At 49.5% G+C, this 20,091-nt stretch overlaps 1 long non-coding RNA gene across 1 annotated transcript; it reads right to left on the bottom strand.

The window, feature by feature from the left end:
- Window positions 1-337: 337 nt before the first annotated feature.
- LOC116792847 lies at window positions 338-18,801 on the bottom strand. Its single transcript, XR_004359283.1, has 3 exons — window positions 18,514-18,801; window positions 805-849; window positions 338-634 (listed from the first exon to the last, which is right to left on the bottom strand). It is a non-coding gene; the product is annotated as an uncharacterized LOC116792847 (long non-coding RNA).
- Between the last annotated feature and the right edge of the window lie 1,290 nt (window positions 18,802-20,091).

Here is a 20,091-nt window from a genome sequence, read left to right as displayed (position 1 = left end):
CCACCTTTGTGTCTGGGATCCGTGCCGTTTCGCGGCCCCATTCGCCTCCCCTCTTCGGACCGCGGCACTGCACAGTTATGGCTCTGCATTAGATCTGGCACCACCACTCTCCCCTTTCCATGATGCTGGGGCAGGAGAGGAGCAGGATTCTCTCCTGGGACTGGGAAGAGTGTCCCCGGTGGCAAGGGCTGCACTGAACTGCACATTGATCCCCAGCATCCCAACTGCCTGGGGATATGACATGTGGTGGGGTCGGGCAGGTTCCCCTCCCTCACCTGGGTTCTGAGGGACCTGGGAGTGTTTCCTGCCCGTCCCCAACTCCCAGGACTTACCTGTGACTTTCAGGTTCTGGGGAGAACTGAGGGCAGAGTTCCTCACTCGGCTACTGTTGTCCTTGTGCTGGTATCCACAGGTGTATGACCCCGTGCTCCTCCTCATTGTGGTGAAGAACATGTAGTAGCTCCCCTTCTTCTGTTGGGCTTTCAGGCTGTGAAAATCCACCCCATCCTTGCAGAAGAAAATTCGGGTGAGAGCAGACTTCATGACTGGCACTGAAACAAAATCTGTTCTCCTTCCTGTGTTGCATCCAAAGTGACATTGGTTTTCATATGGAGGGACGGAGCTTGGAGGTCACCTGCAGAGACGGCAAAGGGATGGCCCCGGACAGCATAACTCTTGTCAGGGATCGAAAAAGACTCTGTTCTGGAAGGGAAAGAGTTTCCCCGTCAGGGGTTCATGCCTGGGGACACCTTCCCATCTCCAGCCCCAAAGAAATACTTTCACAAGACCTATCCCTGTACTCACCATCCCTTGGGGAGCTGCAGATGTCCTGGGCCATCACACCAGCACCTGCATCGGGGGGCACAGAGAGTTTTGGTCAGAGGGGCAGCAACCCAGCTCAACCCCTGTACCCCGTCCACTTTCCCGCTGCTGAGCCTGTGCTAGGCAGGAACCATTCAACCCATGGGGCTCCGTCCTGAGTGTCTTGTCTCCAGGCTTGACACCTCCCCAAGCTTGTTTTCATTGGGTTTGTGGTTCCAGGTGGATGTTTCTCGTATAATCTCACACTATAAACCGCATAGAGAATGGTCTAGAGAATGGTCTTAGATGGATCACAGACCCTTTTGATCAGAAATGGAATTGCACTGGAACATGCTTACCCTGAGGGGTGTTTCCCAAGCTTTAATGTGATTCTCTAAATGCACCTAAATGTCACACTTTTGACCTTCCCTGGCCAAAATTTTCTGGTCAGGACTTGGAGCTATCTGGTCTATGGGGATCTGTCCTCAACCATGGCAGGGAGGTGGAACGAGATGATCTTTAAGGTCCCTTCTAACCCAAACCATTCTATGTTTCAGTGATTCTCCAGACTCAAGAAAACTTTGGAAAGTTGATGAGAAAACAAAAATAAAAGCTTTAAACAACAACAAAATAACCAGTTACAGTTGATCCCGGAGCACAGAATGTGTCAGAAATTTCCACACATTTTATGGAAAAGAGGGCAAATTGGAAGAAAAATGGAAAAAACAATCAGTGCCATTTTCAATTCTATGTTATCAAGAGGTCTCCAAATTGATTAAAGAGAGCAACTGAGGGAGAGCAGAACAGCCCCCTCCTATGCTGAATTGTGAAGGAACAAGGTATTTCCTCCCACAAACGTTTCTGATTTTTTGTTTTAACCCAGTCAAAGAAGAAAGACCAGCATTTGTCTGTCCTCTAGAAACGGTATTAAGGGCAGGCTGGGGTTTGCTGGGCAGTCACACACTCCTAAGGGCTCAAGGTAAGGGGAGGGTTCAGCAATACAACCTCAAGCCCTGAGCTCTGGTGGTGCTTGAAGGGGGAAGTGTCCCTCTCTCAGGGAGGGGATTGGGGGATGGTTGCAACTTGATGCTGAGCTGGGCAGGTGGAACCTGGAGAACTGAAGCCACCTGAAATGCAATTTGTTGTCCTCTGGTTCTACCCGTCTCTCCAGAGAATGCTCTTGGTGCCATCAATCATTGCCCAAACTGGTAGGGGGATGTGTTGTGTAGCTTGACTCTTTCCCTGTCAGGGATGCAGGATTCATACCGTGGGGTGAAGCTGCTTTGGGACAGTTTAGGGGAGGTGATCTGAAAGTTCCAGTCCTGAGCTCCATCTCTCCATGTGACCTCCCAGCTCCTGATCTCTCTTTGATCCCCACTGTTGCACAGAATGACGAACAGGTTTTGTTTTGGTGGGTAATTGATCAGAAGTCTCCTGCCACCCGAATCATCTTCTGCAAGGATGGGGTGGAGGTGCACGGCCTTAGAGCTCAACATCGGAAGGGCAACTACTACATGCTCTTCCCCATGACGATGGGGAGCACAGGGACATACACATGTAGATACCAGCACAAGAAAAACAGCTGTCCAGTGAGGAACTCTCCCCTCAGTGTTTCTAAGAACCTGAACTTCGCAGGTGAGTCATGGTAATGGAGCACACTCCAAGGAGACACTCCCAGGCCCAACAGAGCCCAGGTCAGGGAGCTGCCCCCTGGCATGTTCTGGTCTGTTGGGAGAATAGGGAAAGGTTTGCTCTGGGGCAGTTGAGGGTCTTGGGTTTCAGCATCAGCAGCCCCCAACATGCACCCCAAGTTCAAGGCATTGCACAGCAGGAGTATTTTGCTCTTAGCCATGGAGGAATCTTTGTCATATCAGAGCCAATTTTGGGTGGGTTTGTGATTCCAAATGGATGCCTCTGGCTCCTTAAAGCACTTCAGCATCTACCAGGTCTCACTCAAACCCACTTAGAGGGGTTGAAAATCACCCCCATTTCTTAGAGGTCCAAGGGAGTTGCAGCAAGCAATCTTCCTCCTGCTGTCCCCAAAGCAGCTCTGCCCCTCATTGCTGCACTGCTGCTCCACACTCCCTTTCCCTGGGTTCTGCCCTGTGCCCGGGGTGGGCCCTGTCCTGCCCTGCTCAGCAGCCCTCCAGTCCACAATTCCCACCTTTCTCCTGCATGTCTGTGTCAAATGCCCTCACCTTTCTCCAGACTCAGAGGAGGATAGTGGGAGTAATGGCCCAAGACTTTGTTACTGTTTTAAGGGCTGGGAAATACCTCGGTTCTGGGAGGGGTGAATTTCCTCTCCTGGGATTCACACAGGGAACAAAACCCTTTCCTGTTTCCATCTCCAGCACCAAACACCTCCCTTTACAGGATGTGTCCCTGTACTCACCATCCCCTGGGGAGCTGCAGATGTCCTGATGTATCACATCGGCACCTGCACCATGGGGTACAGAGGGTTTTGGGCAGAGGGGTAGCAACCCAGCTTGTCCCGGTGCCCCTGTCCACGTTCCCACTGTTAAGCCTGTACTGGGTCAGAACCTTCCCAGCCACGTGGCTCCATTCTACGGGTACTTTGGCTCCTGTTTGACACTTCACCTAACCCATTTTGATTGGTTTTGTGATTCCAGGTGGATGCGTCTGGCTCCCTGAAGCACTTAAGAATATGCCAAGTCTAATGCCATGAACCAGACTCCCTCAGAGGGGCTGGAAACCGCCCCCATTATTCAGAGGTCCATCCATGGGAGCTGCGGGAAGCAACTGTCCTCCTGCCCTCCCTAAAGCAGTTCTTTTCCCTGTGCTCCACACACCCTTTCCCATATATCCTGGCCTGTACCCGGGTCGGACCCTGTCCTGTCCTGCGCAGCAGGCCTCCAGTGCTGAGCCCCAAGGCAAAGCCAGCCCCCAACTCACTCAGCACCAGCCACAGCAGCAGGAGGAGGAGGAGGAAGACCGGGTGAGCAGGGTACAGCCTGGCACATCCCAGCTGTCCAAAATTGTTTGGGCACAGCAGGAACAGCCTCTCCTGGATGTTTCTGCTGTGGGTTGAGCTCTGCACAGCGTTTCAAGAGCTACCTGGCCCGTACCTTACAGAGCAGCTGGGACTGGTCCTGCTACCTGTCTGTGGTTGGCAGGGCCTTTCCCACGAGGAGGGGCTGTGGTAAGCGGGGGCCCTGCCTCAGCCCCCACTGAGGCCGCTGCACCTGCAGAGCCCCCACTTTCATTTCTGAACTCCGTGAGCCCGGAGCACTAGTCGTCCCTGGGGTAGCATCCCTCTGGTGTTGCCTGTCCCTCTGGGGCAGCATCCTCCCTGCAAAGCCCTCCTGCCCCTTGGCCCCCACCCTACTCTGCCCTGCTCTCACTGCTCCTCCCAGCTCTTCTGACACATGGAGCCAAGGGATTCTCAAAGGGGAAACTGGCCATGGGCACAAGTGGCTCCAGAGCTCTTGGGGTGGTAGCCAAGACCATGGGGGTTCAAGTGGTTCTTTCCCCAGGAAGTGCCAACAATGCTCCATTGTGAAGAAACCCCCCCAAGGCCTTTCTGGGCAGCCCTTGCGCTAAGGAGTCCTGTTTTAGGACTGTGTCCTTGTTGGGATCATGTGTCTCAAATGGGACATGAGACTCCAAATCTGCAGGACCACCACTGGGAGAAGAGGGTCAGGTTTGGTGAAGTCTGTGCACATCCGTGCCGCACAAAACAGACACAGTTCAGAGTCCAGCTGCAAGTGAGTTATTGCAGAACAGATGAAAAGGGAGCAAAGGTGGGGTGTGAAAAAGCTGAAGACAGTGTTAAAAACAACTGCCACCAAAACTTGAAAGAACTTGGGGGAGTTTTCATCAGAAATAGCCTTGACTTTTTACACCTTCAGCCAGTGTAGAGATGTCCCACCTGATAACTAATCTTACATGTTTGTTTTGGAGCACATCCGCATGTGTTGCTCTATTTCACCTCCTTTATCTCAAGGCAAAATAGCTGTTTATTATTTGTCTGAGTTTAGGGGTCAGGAATATTCATGGTTAGTAATTGTTTCTGAGATTTTCAACAAGTAAATCAGTACTAGAACAAACATTCCTAACCTGTCTATAAGATATTTCAAAGTGGAAGAGCAAATCCCATTTTGCATCCTGACTTAACTCACCACTTTATTGTTCTTTCTCGAGGTGTCTCTCATCCCCTTGCGCTAAGGTTCCCAATTGATTGCAAATATTAATTTCCAAATTTGAGAACTGTCTGGACCCTTCTCATTTGTTTAACTTTATACTACTTTATTTTGGGGTGTCAGTTTGTAGAAGTTACAGCTGGGACTTGGTTTCAAGTCTCATCATCTTGGCAAACTTTATGGTCTGGCACTGATTATGGTCATAGTGCAACGGCTCCTCATTTTCATTTACATTCTCCCCTTTACCCTTAGTTTTCTCACCTTGTTCCAATATTTGATCTGCCTCATGTTACAAAGCACCAAAAGAAAATTTTCCACACATTGAATCAAAATTTCTCATGTTGCAGTTTGTGCCTGGTGCCTCTTACCAGATCAAGGTACATCTCCAAGTGATGTCATATGGAGAAGGAAATTTAACAAGGACAGTGAGCCCCAGACTGGTCTCTGAGTCTTACAGACACTGTTACCTGGGCAGGTGATGGAGTCTCCATCCTTGGAAATATTCAAAACCTTTGAATGAGGTTCTGGTCAAATGGTTCCAGTTGTCCCTGTTTGAGAAGGGGGGTTGGACCAGATGATTTCTCCAGTTCCCTTCCAACCTCACCTGCTTGGTGTCTCTGTGATTCTGTACAGGGTATGAGAGATTCGAAACCACAAATTTCAGAATCTATGAGGTCCAAGGTAGCTGGATCTGTATCCCGTTCCTGTGTGTTAAATTTTCACTTCCCCTTGGCCATTTGATCATTTGCACGTGTGGTGATAGGAAGCGTGTAAGAAGACGAGTGGTGTCATCCAAAAGTACAGAATCCTTCCGTGTTGGTGAAGTATTGAGCAACAAAAAAATTTGAAGTCAGGAAACAATTCAAAAGTGTGTGGAAAAATCATTATATTGCGTTCTCTGTATCATTTTCTTCCCTAATTCTGGTAGTGGTTGAAGAAATAATGGAGTTGGAATTTTGATGTCCTAAGGGGAAGTCACGAAAGAAATTGTAAGTTGCTTCCTACTTTTTGTGTCCAGCCTTCATTATAGTTTCCCTGAACTTCACCTCCCACCCCCCTGTAGTCCCTGGGCTCGCTGTGTTGGGAAGTACTCGTGCTGCTGGAAGACTCAGATAATTTTTAGGGCGTTTCTCCCTCCTGTGACTTGGTGCCTGATCCTCCCGTGCCAGGGCAGATCCATTGAATGCCTGGTTTAACAAATGACGTGAACAGCAACCTTGGAGCTGCCTGATATGAGATCCCAGGGGTTCTGGGATTTCTCCCATTTCACTTGTTCCCTTGGTGATGTGAGTAGCTATAACGTCCAGGGCTGAAGGCCTCCTGCAGCTTTTCTTGGATGAGGACACCTAGAAGGAAGTAGGAACTGGAGGCGAGCAGAGGGAACACAGAGAGTATTCAGGGTCACAGGCAGGTTTAGAGGTGAGATTCACAGCAGAGTTGGTGGCAGCTGAACGACAGGGCACTTGCTTGGATCCATTTGGTATGGAGATATTTTGGCTCTATCTTCTCTGGGTAATGTGTCATTACTGAAAAAAGAGTAATTTTGCAGGCTGTCCCTTGCACAAGCAGCTCACCTGCTCCTGCTTATCCCAGAAAGCTCACAAGGATCACTGAGCAAGCAGGAGATTCCAGTGCCAAGCCATGGTTCTTGCTCAGCACCACATAGTTCCAGATAGCCTTTGGATAACAATGAAACACTGTTCCTTGTAATCTCCTTGATCAGAGTACAGTCTTCTGGGCATGGGGAAAAACAGAGGCTTCTTTTCTGCCCTGTTCTGCTCATCTGAACCCAGAGACTCAGACATCAGTTTCCCACCAGTAGCAGCCCAGAAAAGCACTGTTGATTTCTCTGAAAGCAGTTGCAGGCTGTTGGTCATTGGTACTTGCTGTGGTTTCTTTCTGTCCCACCCCTGCAGGTGCTGCTGGGACAGGACCTTCAGCCAGTTTGGATGAAGACCCTGCAGAAACATTCTGACAATTCACGCCATCTCTGTGACCTTGCCCGGTCTCCAAATGCCAGTCTAGAGAGGTCCGAGGCACTGTTAGGATGTTCATTGGATATGCTTGACCTACACGGGTGTCTGAATTCAGGGGATATGGCACCACGGAAGCACCTTTTTCATGTCCTCTATCTCTGCCTGAACTGGAGTGAAATCCCTGGCTGAACAAGGACAACCGTGTGAATCCCACCCTCAAAGGTCCAGTCCTGGCCAAGGAGGTTTCCAGTGGCACTTGGGTTTCCTGTGGGTGTCCAGGAGATCCTGTGCCCAGGTCTGGGACACAAGACTCAGAGGGGACACGTCCTTTCTGCAGCAGCTGCACGTGGTGCTTGAAGCAGGAAAAGCTCTAAAACAAGGACGAGGGAGGGCAAAGATCTCAGTCAAGCACAGGAGGTATATTTTGAAATAACCATGCCCTCAGTAATAATTGTCATCCTCAGAATTTGTAAAGATGAGGTTAACGCGACCCTATCATGTGAGAAATGCAGTCATTTCTGCTGATATTAACCTCAAAGTTATTTTTGGTAACTCCATTATAGGAACAAGTGTCCAGATTTCAGAACTGAAGCAGGAGAGGCACGGGGGGCATCGTGGAAAAAAAAGGAACCCTGAGACATTGCAGAATCCTACGTGTCTTGGGTCTGTCTGAGGTGGAGTTCATTTTCTCACTGTAGCCGTCACAGAGCTGTGCTTTGCATTGGGAGCTGCAAAGGGGTAAATCACACCACTGTTTTGGCAACTGCTGAGCAGGGCTGGTGGAGCATCCGCATTGTCAGCTTCCAGCCTTGAATCAGGGGGCAAGATCATGCGAGGGGATACAGACAAGCTAGTTGAACCAAATGGACCAAAGGGACATTGCAGAATATATGGTGTCAGTTCAGTTACAAAAATTCAGGAAAGGAACAGGTAAGGGGGGGAATCCATTCTTTTACAATACTTACCTTTCTGAGCGGCCTCTCTGTGTGCTGAAGCCCTACTTCCAGTCATGTGGTCAGGCATGGTTGCTGACGGGAAGTAGAGAATAAATCTCTTTATTTTTCTCTTCACTTTTGCATGCACAAGCTTTGTCTTTTACCAAAGTGCTTGATCTCAAGGTAGAAGTAATTTTCCATCTCTTTTTGTCTCGCCTGTCTGGCTGGGAAGGGCAGCGAAAGAGCGACTTGGTGGGCACCTGGTCAACCCAGTGCAACATTGCAGTGTCTCATGGAACCAAAGGACTGTTGGGACACTGGGCGAACTCACGGAATCAAGCGGCCGTCGTGACACTGCCCTGCATCATGGAAGCCAATGTTCCCTGGGGAACTACAGAAAACCAGGGAATTAAGGGACGTCATTGGGATGTGCGGGACCTCATGGAATTAAACAAACACTGGGATATCTTTGGTACTTCATGGAATCAAAGGGATAAAACAAAAGAATTAAACCCAGAAACCAGAAACCATTGGATCGAACATTTCTTTAATATGCCAACTGGAGATTCATGGGGGTACTCTGCCATGTATGAATAAAAGAATCAGTATAAATTTCTGAATATAAATACAGTGATAATTGAAAGACACCCCCTTCCCGAAAAAAAAGGAATTCTGAAGGTTTTTTTTCTTTATCTCTCCACCAGTGTCGGCAGGTAGAACCCATGTACAACAGGATCCATTGGCAGAGAAAATCGAGGGCAGTGAAATCACCATCAAGTGCTCACAAGCAAACATACGGATCGGTGATTTTATCCATTTCTACGGGTAGCTCCCGGGCCACAGCCCCGAGCTCCTGGCACGCGTTGCTAAAGGGTCCAGAGAGCTGCGGGTGCCAGTGGGGCGCCTGTCGGTGTCGGGAGATCGTCTTTGAACCGTCCTCTAACTCTCCGGGCCCCGTCATGATGACGCAGCGCTGTATTCCCGCGCCCTACCGGACACAGACTCATTGACACCCTCGACTTTGGAGCTTTCAGGGGATTTTCTTAGGAACAGAAACCTCAGTTAATTGGTTCTACAGCCGAGCAAAGTAACACCCCTATGAAAACAGGTCTTTCAGTCCTACAGAGAGCACAGGTTTGTAAGAGAATGCCTGTGTGCCAAGTGACGTACACAGAACAGGGTAGAGCAAATCTCTCATCTGCAATGTGTGCTCCTAGCTTCTCCTGAGCCATCATCTCCTGGATACTCTGATCCACTCCAGGCAGTAAGAGAGCCATGTGGCCCTGGGCTCAGGAAGGATGGTTAAAGGACCATCCTTCATTAGCCTCTCAGTACAAATGCAGAATCCTCAACTTCCTCTAACGGTGTTATCTCTGCTCTGATTACCTAAAAGGGCAGAAAAATATCAGGAGCACACAGGCATAGGGAGGGTGAATTTGATGCTGCTTTCCCACCTGGGAAGACTGTGAAAACCTCAGTTTACAGTGGTGTAATATGTGCCCGGGATCACTCTGGAGTTGATCTAGAGGAGGGGCTGGGAGTAAGGGTCTCCCCCTGCCAAGCCCTCAGACCTTCAGCTACCCTATCAGATGGGTGGGCCAGGGCTCTACCAGCACCACCACTCGCAGGTAGCACTCTGGTTGTTGCCACTTGTGCTCCCTGCATGTGCGTGCGGGTCTTCATCCTGTTCCCTGCTCATCCCTCAGCACGTTCCCTAGGGAATATGCTGTCCTTACCATCGCTCGTGCGGTAGATAAAATCACCGATCCGTATATTTGCTTGTGAGCACCTGATGGTGATTTCACTGCCCTCGGTTTTCTCTACCAATGGGTCCTGTTTTACATGGGCTCTGCCTGCAGACGCTGGTGGAGAGATAAAGAAGAAAAGCCGTCAAAATTGCTTTTTCACTGGATGTTTTTTCCCAGAAAAAAAGGGCACAGAAGCAGTCAGGACCATATGGAGAAGAATTTTAAGAAGATGTCAAGCTGTGTTGTTGTGGAAGTGTCCATTAGTAGTTGCTGGAGAGATGGCTGCGGGAAAGGGAGGTGGATTGACGTAGTCATTGAAGTTGCAGGAATAAGCAAAGCAAAGAGAGGAGGAAAAGTTGGAAAGGTGAAGGATGCAGGGCAGAAGTTCTCCGAAGCACAGAGAATAAAGCAAGGAAAGAGGAACGGCTCGATTAAAAAAAGAGCTATGAGTGTTCCGAGGGAGTGCTTTATGGAGCAGAGGGAGGGACGGACGGGAGGAGAGTTCGGGGCAGAGCTCTCTTAAGAACGTGCCAGGCAGGACGGCAGCCTCGAGGGACCTGCGCGGCTACCACAGGTACTGCCCCTTCCCCCACTGTGGCCACCTCCAACCCTGCTCGCCGAACAGGACAACGGCCAGCGGTACCAACCCAGTTCCCCACCAGCGCCCGGCGTCTCGCTTCCCCCACCAGCCCCGGCTCTCTGTTCCGGGTGGGTCGCCTCCTCTCCTCCTCCTCTCCCTCCTCTACCTTCCTCTCCCTCTCTCCCTTCACCGTGGAGGGTGGCAGGGGTGCGGGTTGGTATCGATCAGCTCAAGATTAACAGGCCATGAGCTCCTCTCAGAGCCATGGTCTCTTCCCTCACATCCCTCCTCTGTTGGCGTGTGGAGACTCCTGAATTGTCCTCCAGGGCATGCGTTTGTGAGAATGATCCAAGGGTACGAGAGGCAGAGCGTCCATTCGGACTCAGCACTCCGGGCTCCGTGTCTCTTGGCCTGTCCCGGGGAGCATCCCTTGTTGGCAGTAGGAGTGCTTCTGCTGGGGACAAAACCACTTGGGGTTTTTTCGGGGACTGTGGTACCAGTGTTACGGCGAGGCAGTGCATGGGAGTAACACCTTCTCCAGAGAAAACTCGGACTTGGTACAGCATCTCTCAACTTCTTTGAACTTCACGGAGATGCAGTCTCCCTAAGTGAACCCTGCTCTGTCCCTCCTCCTCCTCTTGCTCAGAGGACCAGGGAACAGTCTGTCACACCTGAACTGGATGTGTTGGAACCAGCATATCGACGGCAGTTTGAGGAGCACAGAGAGGCACCGCCAAAAAACTCATTCTCTTTCCCATCTCTGTCACTTCCGTAGGAGGAAAAGGGTCACCAGGGCAGCGTGTGATCTATTGCCATTTTCACTGGAAAACCCATGTCAATTTCCCAAGGCATGCATCCCAGACCTGCCAAAAACTCTTGGTTGACACTCACAATAGAACCACTACTTCCGGCACTGGCTTCTCACCCAGCAAACAGATGTTCTTTAGCCTTCCCTGGAGAGACACTAAACAGGGTGTCTCTGTTTGCATTGCACAGACAAGTCTTGAGCAGACACGTGGTGTTGGTGTGACCAACACCAAGTAAGTACAAAGACCCTGAGCAAGTTCAATTACAGTCAACCTCCTGGGAGGGCCTTGAAGTTATGTGGGACAAAGAGAGTCTCGGTGTAACTTTGTATTTATGGTACGAAATCCTGGCAAAGCCCCTCTATGAAGCTCTGGGATGTGCTTCTGTGGACAGAACTCCCCGCTTCCATCCCTCAAGCCGTGGGGCAGTTCAGAGGGTGGTAAAGCAAGTGGTACCCCACAAGGGCTGAGGTGTACCCAGGCTCCGGGCGTGGCAGCAGGAGCCCCAGGAGATAGTGCCCCTGCAACCATGAACTGTCTGTGTCTGTGTGCAAGGGAAGTACTCGTATGTCTGAAAATCCTTGCGTGAGCGAGTAGTGAGCCCCCGCCAGGGCACCACTGACTCTTGGTCAACAGGCCATCCACTAGGATCCCAGAGGCCATTTTCCAACACTGTTATGCAGCATGTCATTCCCTATCTGTCCGTATATCCAGGGTTGCCCCATCCCAGGGACAGAATCCGGCACTTCCCCTTGTTGAATTTCCCCTTGTTGATAACTGCCCAAACATCTGATTGGAGGTCTCTCTGCAGGGTCTCCGTCTTCCATGAGGCCCTAGAGTGTCACAATGGCCCCTTGATTCCATGGGAATCTGCAGTGTTCAGTGTTCCTTGTGTTACAGGTGGCCCCATATTGTCACAATGGCCCTGAAATGAGAGAAGATCTCCTTTCTAAACAACTTAGTAAATCAGAACATTTTCTTAGATAAAAATCCTGATCAAAAAAGGGATTGGCTTTCGTGGTATGGTAGAGGTCTTTTCTTTTAAGATTACGATTAGGAGAGAGAATGTAGACGATACATGGAAACTAAAAGATAGTGTATCGCATGCCCATCTTCAAGAAATTAACCTACCTACCTCAGAAAACTTTTTTAATAAGAGATTGTTGTGTTACGAAGAAAGTCAATTCTACATTTATTAAGCAAATGGGAAGTTCTAAGACACATGTCTTAGTTGCTCCCAGAACATTTAGTTTAGTGGTTAGAGGTCGGAGATGCTACGAGGCGTGCTAAGCGAGAAGACCACTCTGCGAAAATGACTGTCCCTCGTAGGAGAAATGGAAGCTAGATGGCAGTCTTGCTCCACGAATACAATCCCAGATACCATTTGACCCCAAAATCATAAGAATGGACTGCTTGTGAAGGGGGGGTCTTTCAATTATCACTGTATTTATATTCCGAAATTTATACTGATTCTTTTATTCATACATGGCAGAGTACCTCCATGAATCTCCAGCTGGCATATTAAAGAAATGTTCGATCCAATGGTTTCTGGTTTCTGGGTTTAATTCTTTTGTTTTATCCCTTTGATTCCATGAAGTACCAAAGATATCCCAGTGTTTGTTTAATTCCATGAGGTCCCGCACATCCCAATGACGTCCCTTAATTCCCTGGTTTTCTGTAGTTCCCCAGGGAACATTGGCTTCCATGATGCAGGGCAGTGTCACGACGGCCGCTTGATTCCGTGAGTTCGCCCAGTGTCCCAACAGTCCTTTGGTTCCATGAGACACTGCAATGTTGCACTGGGTTGACCAGGTGCCCACCAAGTCGCTCTTTCGCTGCCCTTCCCAGCCAGACAGGCGAGACAAAAAGAGATGGAAAATTACTTCTACCTTGAGATCAAGCACTTTGGTAAAAGACAAAGCTTGTGCATGCAAAAGTGAAGAGAAAAATAAAGAGATTTATTCTCTACTTCCCGTCAGCAACCATGCCTGACCACATGACTGGAAGTAGGGCTTCAGCACACAGAGAGGCCGCTCAGAAAGGTAAGTATTGTAAAAGAATGGATTCCCCCCCTTACCTGTTCCTTTCCTGAATTTTTGTAACTGAACTGACACCATATATTCTGCAATGTCCCTTTGGTCCATTTGGTTCAACTAGCTTGTCTGTATCCCCTCGCATGATCTTGCCCCCTGATTCAAGGCTGGAAGCTGACAATGCGGATGCTCCACCAGCCCTGCTCAGCAGTTGCCAAAACAGTGGTGTGATTTACCCCTTTGCAGCTCCCAATGCAAAGCACAGCTCTGTGACGGCTACAGTGAGAAAATGAACTCCACCTCAGACAGACCCAAGACACGTAGGATTCTGCAATGTCTCAGGGTTCCTTTTTTTTCCACGATGCCCCCCGTGCCTCTCCTGCTTCAGTTCTGAAATCTGGACACTTGTTCCTATAATGGAGTTACCAAAAATAACTTTGAGGTTAATATCAGCAGAAATGACTGCATTTCTCACATGATAGGGTCGCGTTAACCTCATCTTTACAAATTCTGAGGATGACAATTATTACTGAGGGCATGGTTATTTCAAAATATACCTCCTGTGCTTGACTGAGATCTTTGCCCTCCCTCGTCCTTGTTTTAGAGCTTTTCCTGCTTCAAGCACCACGTGCAGCTGCTGCAGAAAGGACGTGTCCCCTCTGAGTCTTGTGTCCCAGACCTGGGCACAGGATCTCCTGGACACCCACAGGAAACCCAAGTGCCACTGGAAACCTCCTTGGCCAGGACTGGACCTTTGAGGGTGGGATTCACACGGTTGTCCTTGTTCAGCCAGGGATTTCACTCCAGTTCAGGCAGAGATAGAGGACATGAAAAAGGTGCTTCCGTGGTGCCATATCCCCTGAATTCAGACACCCGTGTAGGTCAAGCATATCCAATGAACATCCTAACAGTGCCTCGGACCTCTCTAGACTGGCATTTGGAGACCGGGCAAGGTCACAGAGATGGCGTGAATTGTCAGAATGTTTCTGCAGGGTCTTCATCCAAACTGGCTGAAGGTCCTGTCCCAGCAGCACCTGCAGGGGTGGGACAGAAAGAAACCACAGCAAGTACCAATGACCAACAGCCTGCAACTGCTTTCAGAGAAATCAACAGTGCTTTTCTGGGCTGCTACTGGTGGGAAACTGATGTCTGAGTCTCTGGGTTCAGATGAGCAGAACAGGGCAGAAAAGAAGCCTCTGTTTTTCCCCATGCCCAGAAGACTGTACTCTGATCAAGGAGATTACAAGGAACAGTGTTTCATTGTTATCCAAAGGCTATCTGGAACTATGTGGTGCTGAGCAAGAACCATGGCTTGGCACTGGAATCTCCTGCTTGCTCAGTGATCCTTGTGAGCTTTCTGGGATAAGCAGGAGCAGGTGAGCTGCTTGTGCAAGGGACAGCCTGCAAAATTACTCTTTTTTCAGTAATGACACATTACCCAGAGAAGATAGAGCCAAAATATCTCCATACCAAATGGATCCAAGCAAGTGCCCTGTCGTTCAGCTGCCACCAACTCTGCTGTGAATCTCACCTCTAAACCTGCCTGTGACCCTGAATACTCTCTGTGTTCCCTCTGCTCGCCTCCAGTTCCTACTTCCTTCTAGGTGTCCTCATCCAAGAAAAGCTGCAGGAGGCCTTCAGCCCTGGACGTTATAGCTACTCACATCACCAAGGGAACAAGTGAAATGGGAGAAATCCCAGAACCCCTGGGATCTCATATCAGGCAGCTCCAAGGTTGCTGTTCACGTCATTTGTTAAACCAGGCATTCAATGGATCTGCCCTGGCACGGGAGGATCAGGCACCAAGTCACAGGAGGGAGAAACGCCCTAAAAATTATCTGAGTCTTCCAGCAGCACGAGTACTTCCCAACACAGCGAGCCCAGGGACTACAGGGGGGTGGGAGGTGAAGTTCAGGGAAACTATAATGAAGGCTGGACACAAAAAGTAGGAAGCAACTTACAATTTCTTTCGTGACTTCCCCTTAGGACATCAAAATTCCAACTCCATTATTTCTTCAACCACTACCAGAATTAGGGAAGAAAATGATACAGAGAACGCAATATAATGATTTTTCCACACACTTTTGAATTGTTTCCTGACTTCAAATTTTTTTGTTGCTCAATACTTCACCAACACGGAAGGATTCTGTACTTTTGGATGACACCACTCGTCTTCTTACACGCTTCCTATCACCACACGTGCAAATGATCAAATGGCCAAGGGGAAGTGAAAATTTAACACACAGGAACGGGATACAGATCCAGCTACCTTGGACCTCATAGATTCTGAAATTTGTGGTTTCGAATCTCTCATACCCTGTACAGAATCACAGAGACACCAAGCAGGTGAGGTTGGAAGGGAACTGGAGAAATCATCTGGTCCAACCCCCCTTCTCAAACAGGGACAACTGGAACCATTTGACCAGAACCTCATTCAAAGGTTTTGAATATTTCCAAGGATGGAGACTCCATCACCTGCCCAGGTAACAGTGTCTGTAAGACTCAGAGACCAGTCTGGGGCTCACTGTCCTTGTTAAATTTCCTTCTCCATATGACATCACTTGGAGATGTACCTTGATCTGGTAAGAGGCACCAGGCACAAACTGCAACATGAGAAATTTTGATTCAATGTGTGGAAAATTTTCTTTTGGTGCTTTGTAACATGAGGCAGATCAAATATTGGAACAAGGTGAGAAAACTAAGGGTAAAGGGGAGAATGTAAATGAAAATGAGGAGCCGTTGCACTATGACCATAATCAGTGCCAGACCATAAAGTTTGCCAAGATGATGAGACTTGAAACCAAGTCCCAGCTGTAACTTCTACAAACTGACACCCCAAAATAAAGTAGTATAAAGTTAAACAAATGAGAAGGGTCCAGACAGTTCTCAAATTTGGAAATTAATATTTGCAATCAATTGGGAACCTTAGCGCAAGGGGATGAGAGACACCTCGAGAAAGAACAATAAAGTGGTGAGTTAAGTCAGGATGCAAAATGGGATTTGCTCTTCCACTTTGAAATATCTTATAGACAGGTTAGGAATGTTTGTTCTAGTACTGATTTACTTGTTGAAAATCTCAGAAACAATTACTAACCATGAATATTCCTGACCCCTAAACTCAGACAAATAATAAACAGCTATTTTGCCTTGAGATAAAGGAGGTGAAATAGAGCAACACATGCGGATGTGCTCCAAAACAAACATGTAAGATTAGTTATCAGGTGGGACATCTCTACACTGGCTGAAGGTGTAAAAGTCAAGGCTATTTCTGATGAAAACTCCCCCAAGTTCTTTCAAGTTTTGGTGGCAGTTGTTTTTAACACTGTCTTCAGCTTTTTCACACCCCACCTTTGCTCCCTTTTCATCTGTTCTGCAATAACTCACTTGCAGCTGGACTCTGAACTGTGTCTGTTTTGTGCGGCACGGATGTGCACAGACTTCACCAAACCTGACCCTCTTCTCCCAGTGGTGGTCCTGCAGATTTGGAGTCTCATGTCCCATTTGAGACACATGATCCCAACAAGGACACAGTCCTAAAACAGGACTCCTTAGCGCAAGGGCTGCCCAGAAAGGCCTTGGGGGGGTTTCTTCACAATGGAGCATTGTTGGCACTTCCTGGGGAAAGAACCACTTGAACCCCCATGGTCTTGGCTACCACCCCAAGAGCTCTGGAGCCACTTGTGCCCATGGCCAGTTTCCCCTTTGAGAATCCCTTGGCTCCATGTGTCAGAAGAGCTGGGAGGAGCAGTGAGAGCAGGGCAGAGTAGGGTGGGGGCCAAGGGGCAGGAGGGCTTTGCAGGGAGGATGCTGCCCCAGAGGGACAGGCAACACCAGAGGGATGCTACCCCAGGGACGACTAGTGCTCCGGGCTCACGGAGTTCAGAAATGAAAGTGGGGGCTCTGCAGGTGCAGCGGCCTCAGTGGGGGCTGAGGCAGGGCCCCCGCTTACCACAGCCCCTCCTCGTGGGAAAGGCCCTGCCAACCACAGACAGGTAGCAGGACCAGTCCCAGCTGCTCTGTAAGGTACGGGCCAGGTAGCTCTTGAAACGCTGTGCAGAGCTCAACCCACAGCAGAAACATCCAGGAGAGGCTGTTCCTGCTGTGCCCAAACAATTTTGGACAGCTGGGATGTGCCAGGCTGTACCCTGCTCACCCGGTCTTCCTCCTCCTCCTCCTGCTGCTGTGGCTGGTGCTGAGTGAGTTGGGGGCTGGCTTTGCCTTGGGGCTCAGCACTGGAGGCCTGCTGCGCAGGAGAGGACAGGGTCCGACCCGGGTACAGGCCAGGATATATGGGAAAGGGTGTGTGGAGCACAGGGAAAAGAACTGCTTTAGGGAGGGCAGGAGGACAGTTGCTTCCCGCAGCTCCCATGGATGGACCTCTGAATAATGGGGGCGGTTTCCAGCCCCTCTGAGGGAGTCTGGTTCATGGCATTAGACTTGGCATATTCTTAAGTGCTTCAGGGAGCCAGACGCATCCACCTGGAATCACAAAACCAATCAAAATGGGTTAGGTGAAGTGTCAAACAGGAGCCAAAGTACCCGTAGAATGGAGCCACGTGGCTGGGAAGGTTCTGACCCAGTACAGGCTTAACAGTGGGAACGTGGACAGGGGCACCGGGACAAGCTGGGTTGCTACCCCTCTGCCCAAAACCCTCTGTACCCCATGGTGCAGGTGCCGATGTGATACATCAGGACATCTGCAGCTCCCCAGGGGATGGTGAGTACAGGGACACATCCTGTAAAGGGAGGTGTTTGGTGCTGGAGATGGAAACAGGAAAGGGTTTTGTTCCCTGTGTGAATCCCAGGAGAGGAAATTCACCCCTCCCAGAACCGAGGTATTTCCCAGCCCTTAAAACAGTAACAAAGTCTTGGGCCATTACTCCCACTATCCTCCTCTGAGTCTGGAGAAAGGTGAGGGCATTTGACACAGACATGCAGGAGAAAGGTGGGAATTGTGGACTGGAGGGCTGCTGAGCAGGGCAGGACAGGGCCCACCCCGGGCACAGGGCAGAACCCAGGGAAAGGGAGTGTGGAGCAGCAGTGCAGCAATGAGGGGCAGAGCTGCTTTGGGGACAGCAGGAGGAAGATTGCTTGCTGCAACTCCCTTGGACCTCTAAGAAATGGGGGTGATTTTCAACCCCTCTAAGTGGGTTTGAGTGAGACCTGGTAGATGCTGAAGTGCTTTAAGGAGCCAGAGGCATCCATTTGGAATCACAAACCCACCCAAAATTGGCTCTGATATGACAAAGATTCCTCCATGGCTAAGAGCAAAATACTCCTGCTGTGCAATGCCTTGAACTTGGGGTGCATGTTGGGGGCTGCTGATGCTGAAACCCAAGACCCTCAACTGCCCCAGAGCAAACCTTTCCCTATTCTCCCAACAGACCAGAACATGCCAGGGGGCAGCTCCCTGACCTGGGCTCTGTTGGGCCTGGGAGTGTCTCCTTGGAGTGTGCTCCATTACCATGACTCACCTGCGAAGTTCAGGTTCTTAGAAACACTGAGGGGAGAGTTCCTCACTGGACAGCTGTTTTTCTTGTGCTGGTATCTACATGTGTATGTCCCTGTGCTCCCCATCGTCATGGGGAAGAGCATGTAGTAGTTGCCCTTCCGATGTTGAGCTCTAAGGCCGTGCACCTCCACCCCATCCTTGCAGAAGATGATTCGGGTGGCAGGAGACTTCTGATCAATTACCCACCAAAACAAAACCTGTTCGTCATTCTGTGCAACAGTGGGGATCAAAGAGAGATCAGGAGCTGGGAGGTCACATGGAGAGATGGAGCTCAGGACTGGAACTTTCAGATCACCTCCCCTAAACTGTCCCAAAGCAGCTTCACCCCACGGTATGAATCCTGCATCCCTGACAGGGAAAGAGTCAAGCTACACAACACATCCCCCTACCAGTTTGGGCAATGATTGATGGCACCAAGAGCATTCTCTGGAGAGACGGGTAGAACCAGAGGACAACAAATTGCATTTCAGGTGGCTTCAGTTCTCCAGGTTCCGCCTGCCCAGCTCAGCATCAAGTTGCAACCATCCCCCAATCCCCTCCCTGAGAGAGGGACACTTCCCCCTTCAAGCACCACCAGAGCTCAGGGGCTTGAGGTTGTATTGCTGAACCCTCCCCTTACCTTGAGCCCTTAGGAGTGTGTGACTGCCCAGCAAACCCCAGCCTGCCCTTAATACCGTTTCTAGAGGACAGACAAATGCTGGTCTTTCTTCTTTGACTGGGTTAAAACAAAAAATCAGAAACGTTTGTGGGAGGAAATACCTTGTTCCTTCACAATTCAGCATAGGAGGGGGCTGTTCTGCTCTCCCTCAGTTGCTCTCTTTAATCAATTTGGAGACCTCTTGATAACATAGAATTGAAAATGGCACTGATTGTTTTTCCATTTTTCTTCCAATTTGCCCTCTTTTCCATAAAATGTGTGGAAATTTCTGACACATTCTGTGCTCCGGGATCAACTGTAACTGGTTATTTTGTTGTTGTTTAAAGCTTTTATTTTTGTTTTCTCATCAACTTTCCAAAGTTTTCTTGAGTCTGGAGAATCACTGAAACATAGAATGGTTTGGGTTAGAAGGGACCTTAAAGATCATCTCGTTCCACCTCCCTGCCATGGTTGAGGACAGATCCCCATAGACCAGATAGCTCCAAGTCCTGACCAGAAAATTTTGGCCAGGGAAGGTCAAAAGTGTGACATTTAGGTGCATTTAGAGAATCACATTAAAGCTTGGGAAACACCCCTCAGGGTAAGCATGTTCCAGTGCAATTCCATTTCTGATCAAAAGGGTCTGTGATCCATCTAAGACCATTCTCTAGACCATTCTCTATGCGGTTTATAGTGTGAGATTATACGAGAAACATCCACCTGGAACCACAAACCCAATGAAAACAAGCTTGGGGAGGTGTCAAGCCTGGAGACAAGACACTCAGGACGGAGCCCCATGGGTTGAATGGTTCCTGCCTAGCACAGGCTCAGCAGCGGGAAAGTGGACGGGGTACAGGGGTTGAGCTGGGTTGCTGCCCCTCTGACCAAAACTCTCTGTGCCCC

The sequence above is a fragment of the Chiroxiphia lanceolata genome, chromosome 12 (assembly GCF_009829145.1).
Source record: "Chiroxiphia lanceolata isolate bChiLan1 chromosome 12, bChiLan1.pri, whole genome shotgun sequence".
Taxonomy (NCBI): domain Eukaryota; kingdom Metazoa; phylum Chordata; class Aves; order Passeriformes; family Pipridae; genus Chiroxiphia; species Chiroxiphia lanceolata.
Note: the sequence above shows the minus strand (reverse complement) of the source record. Positions and strands in the feature narration are given on the sequence as shown.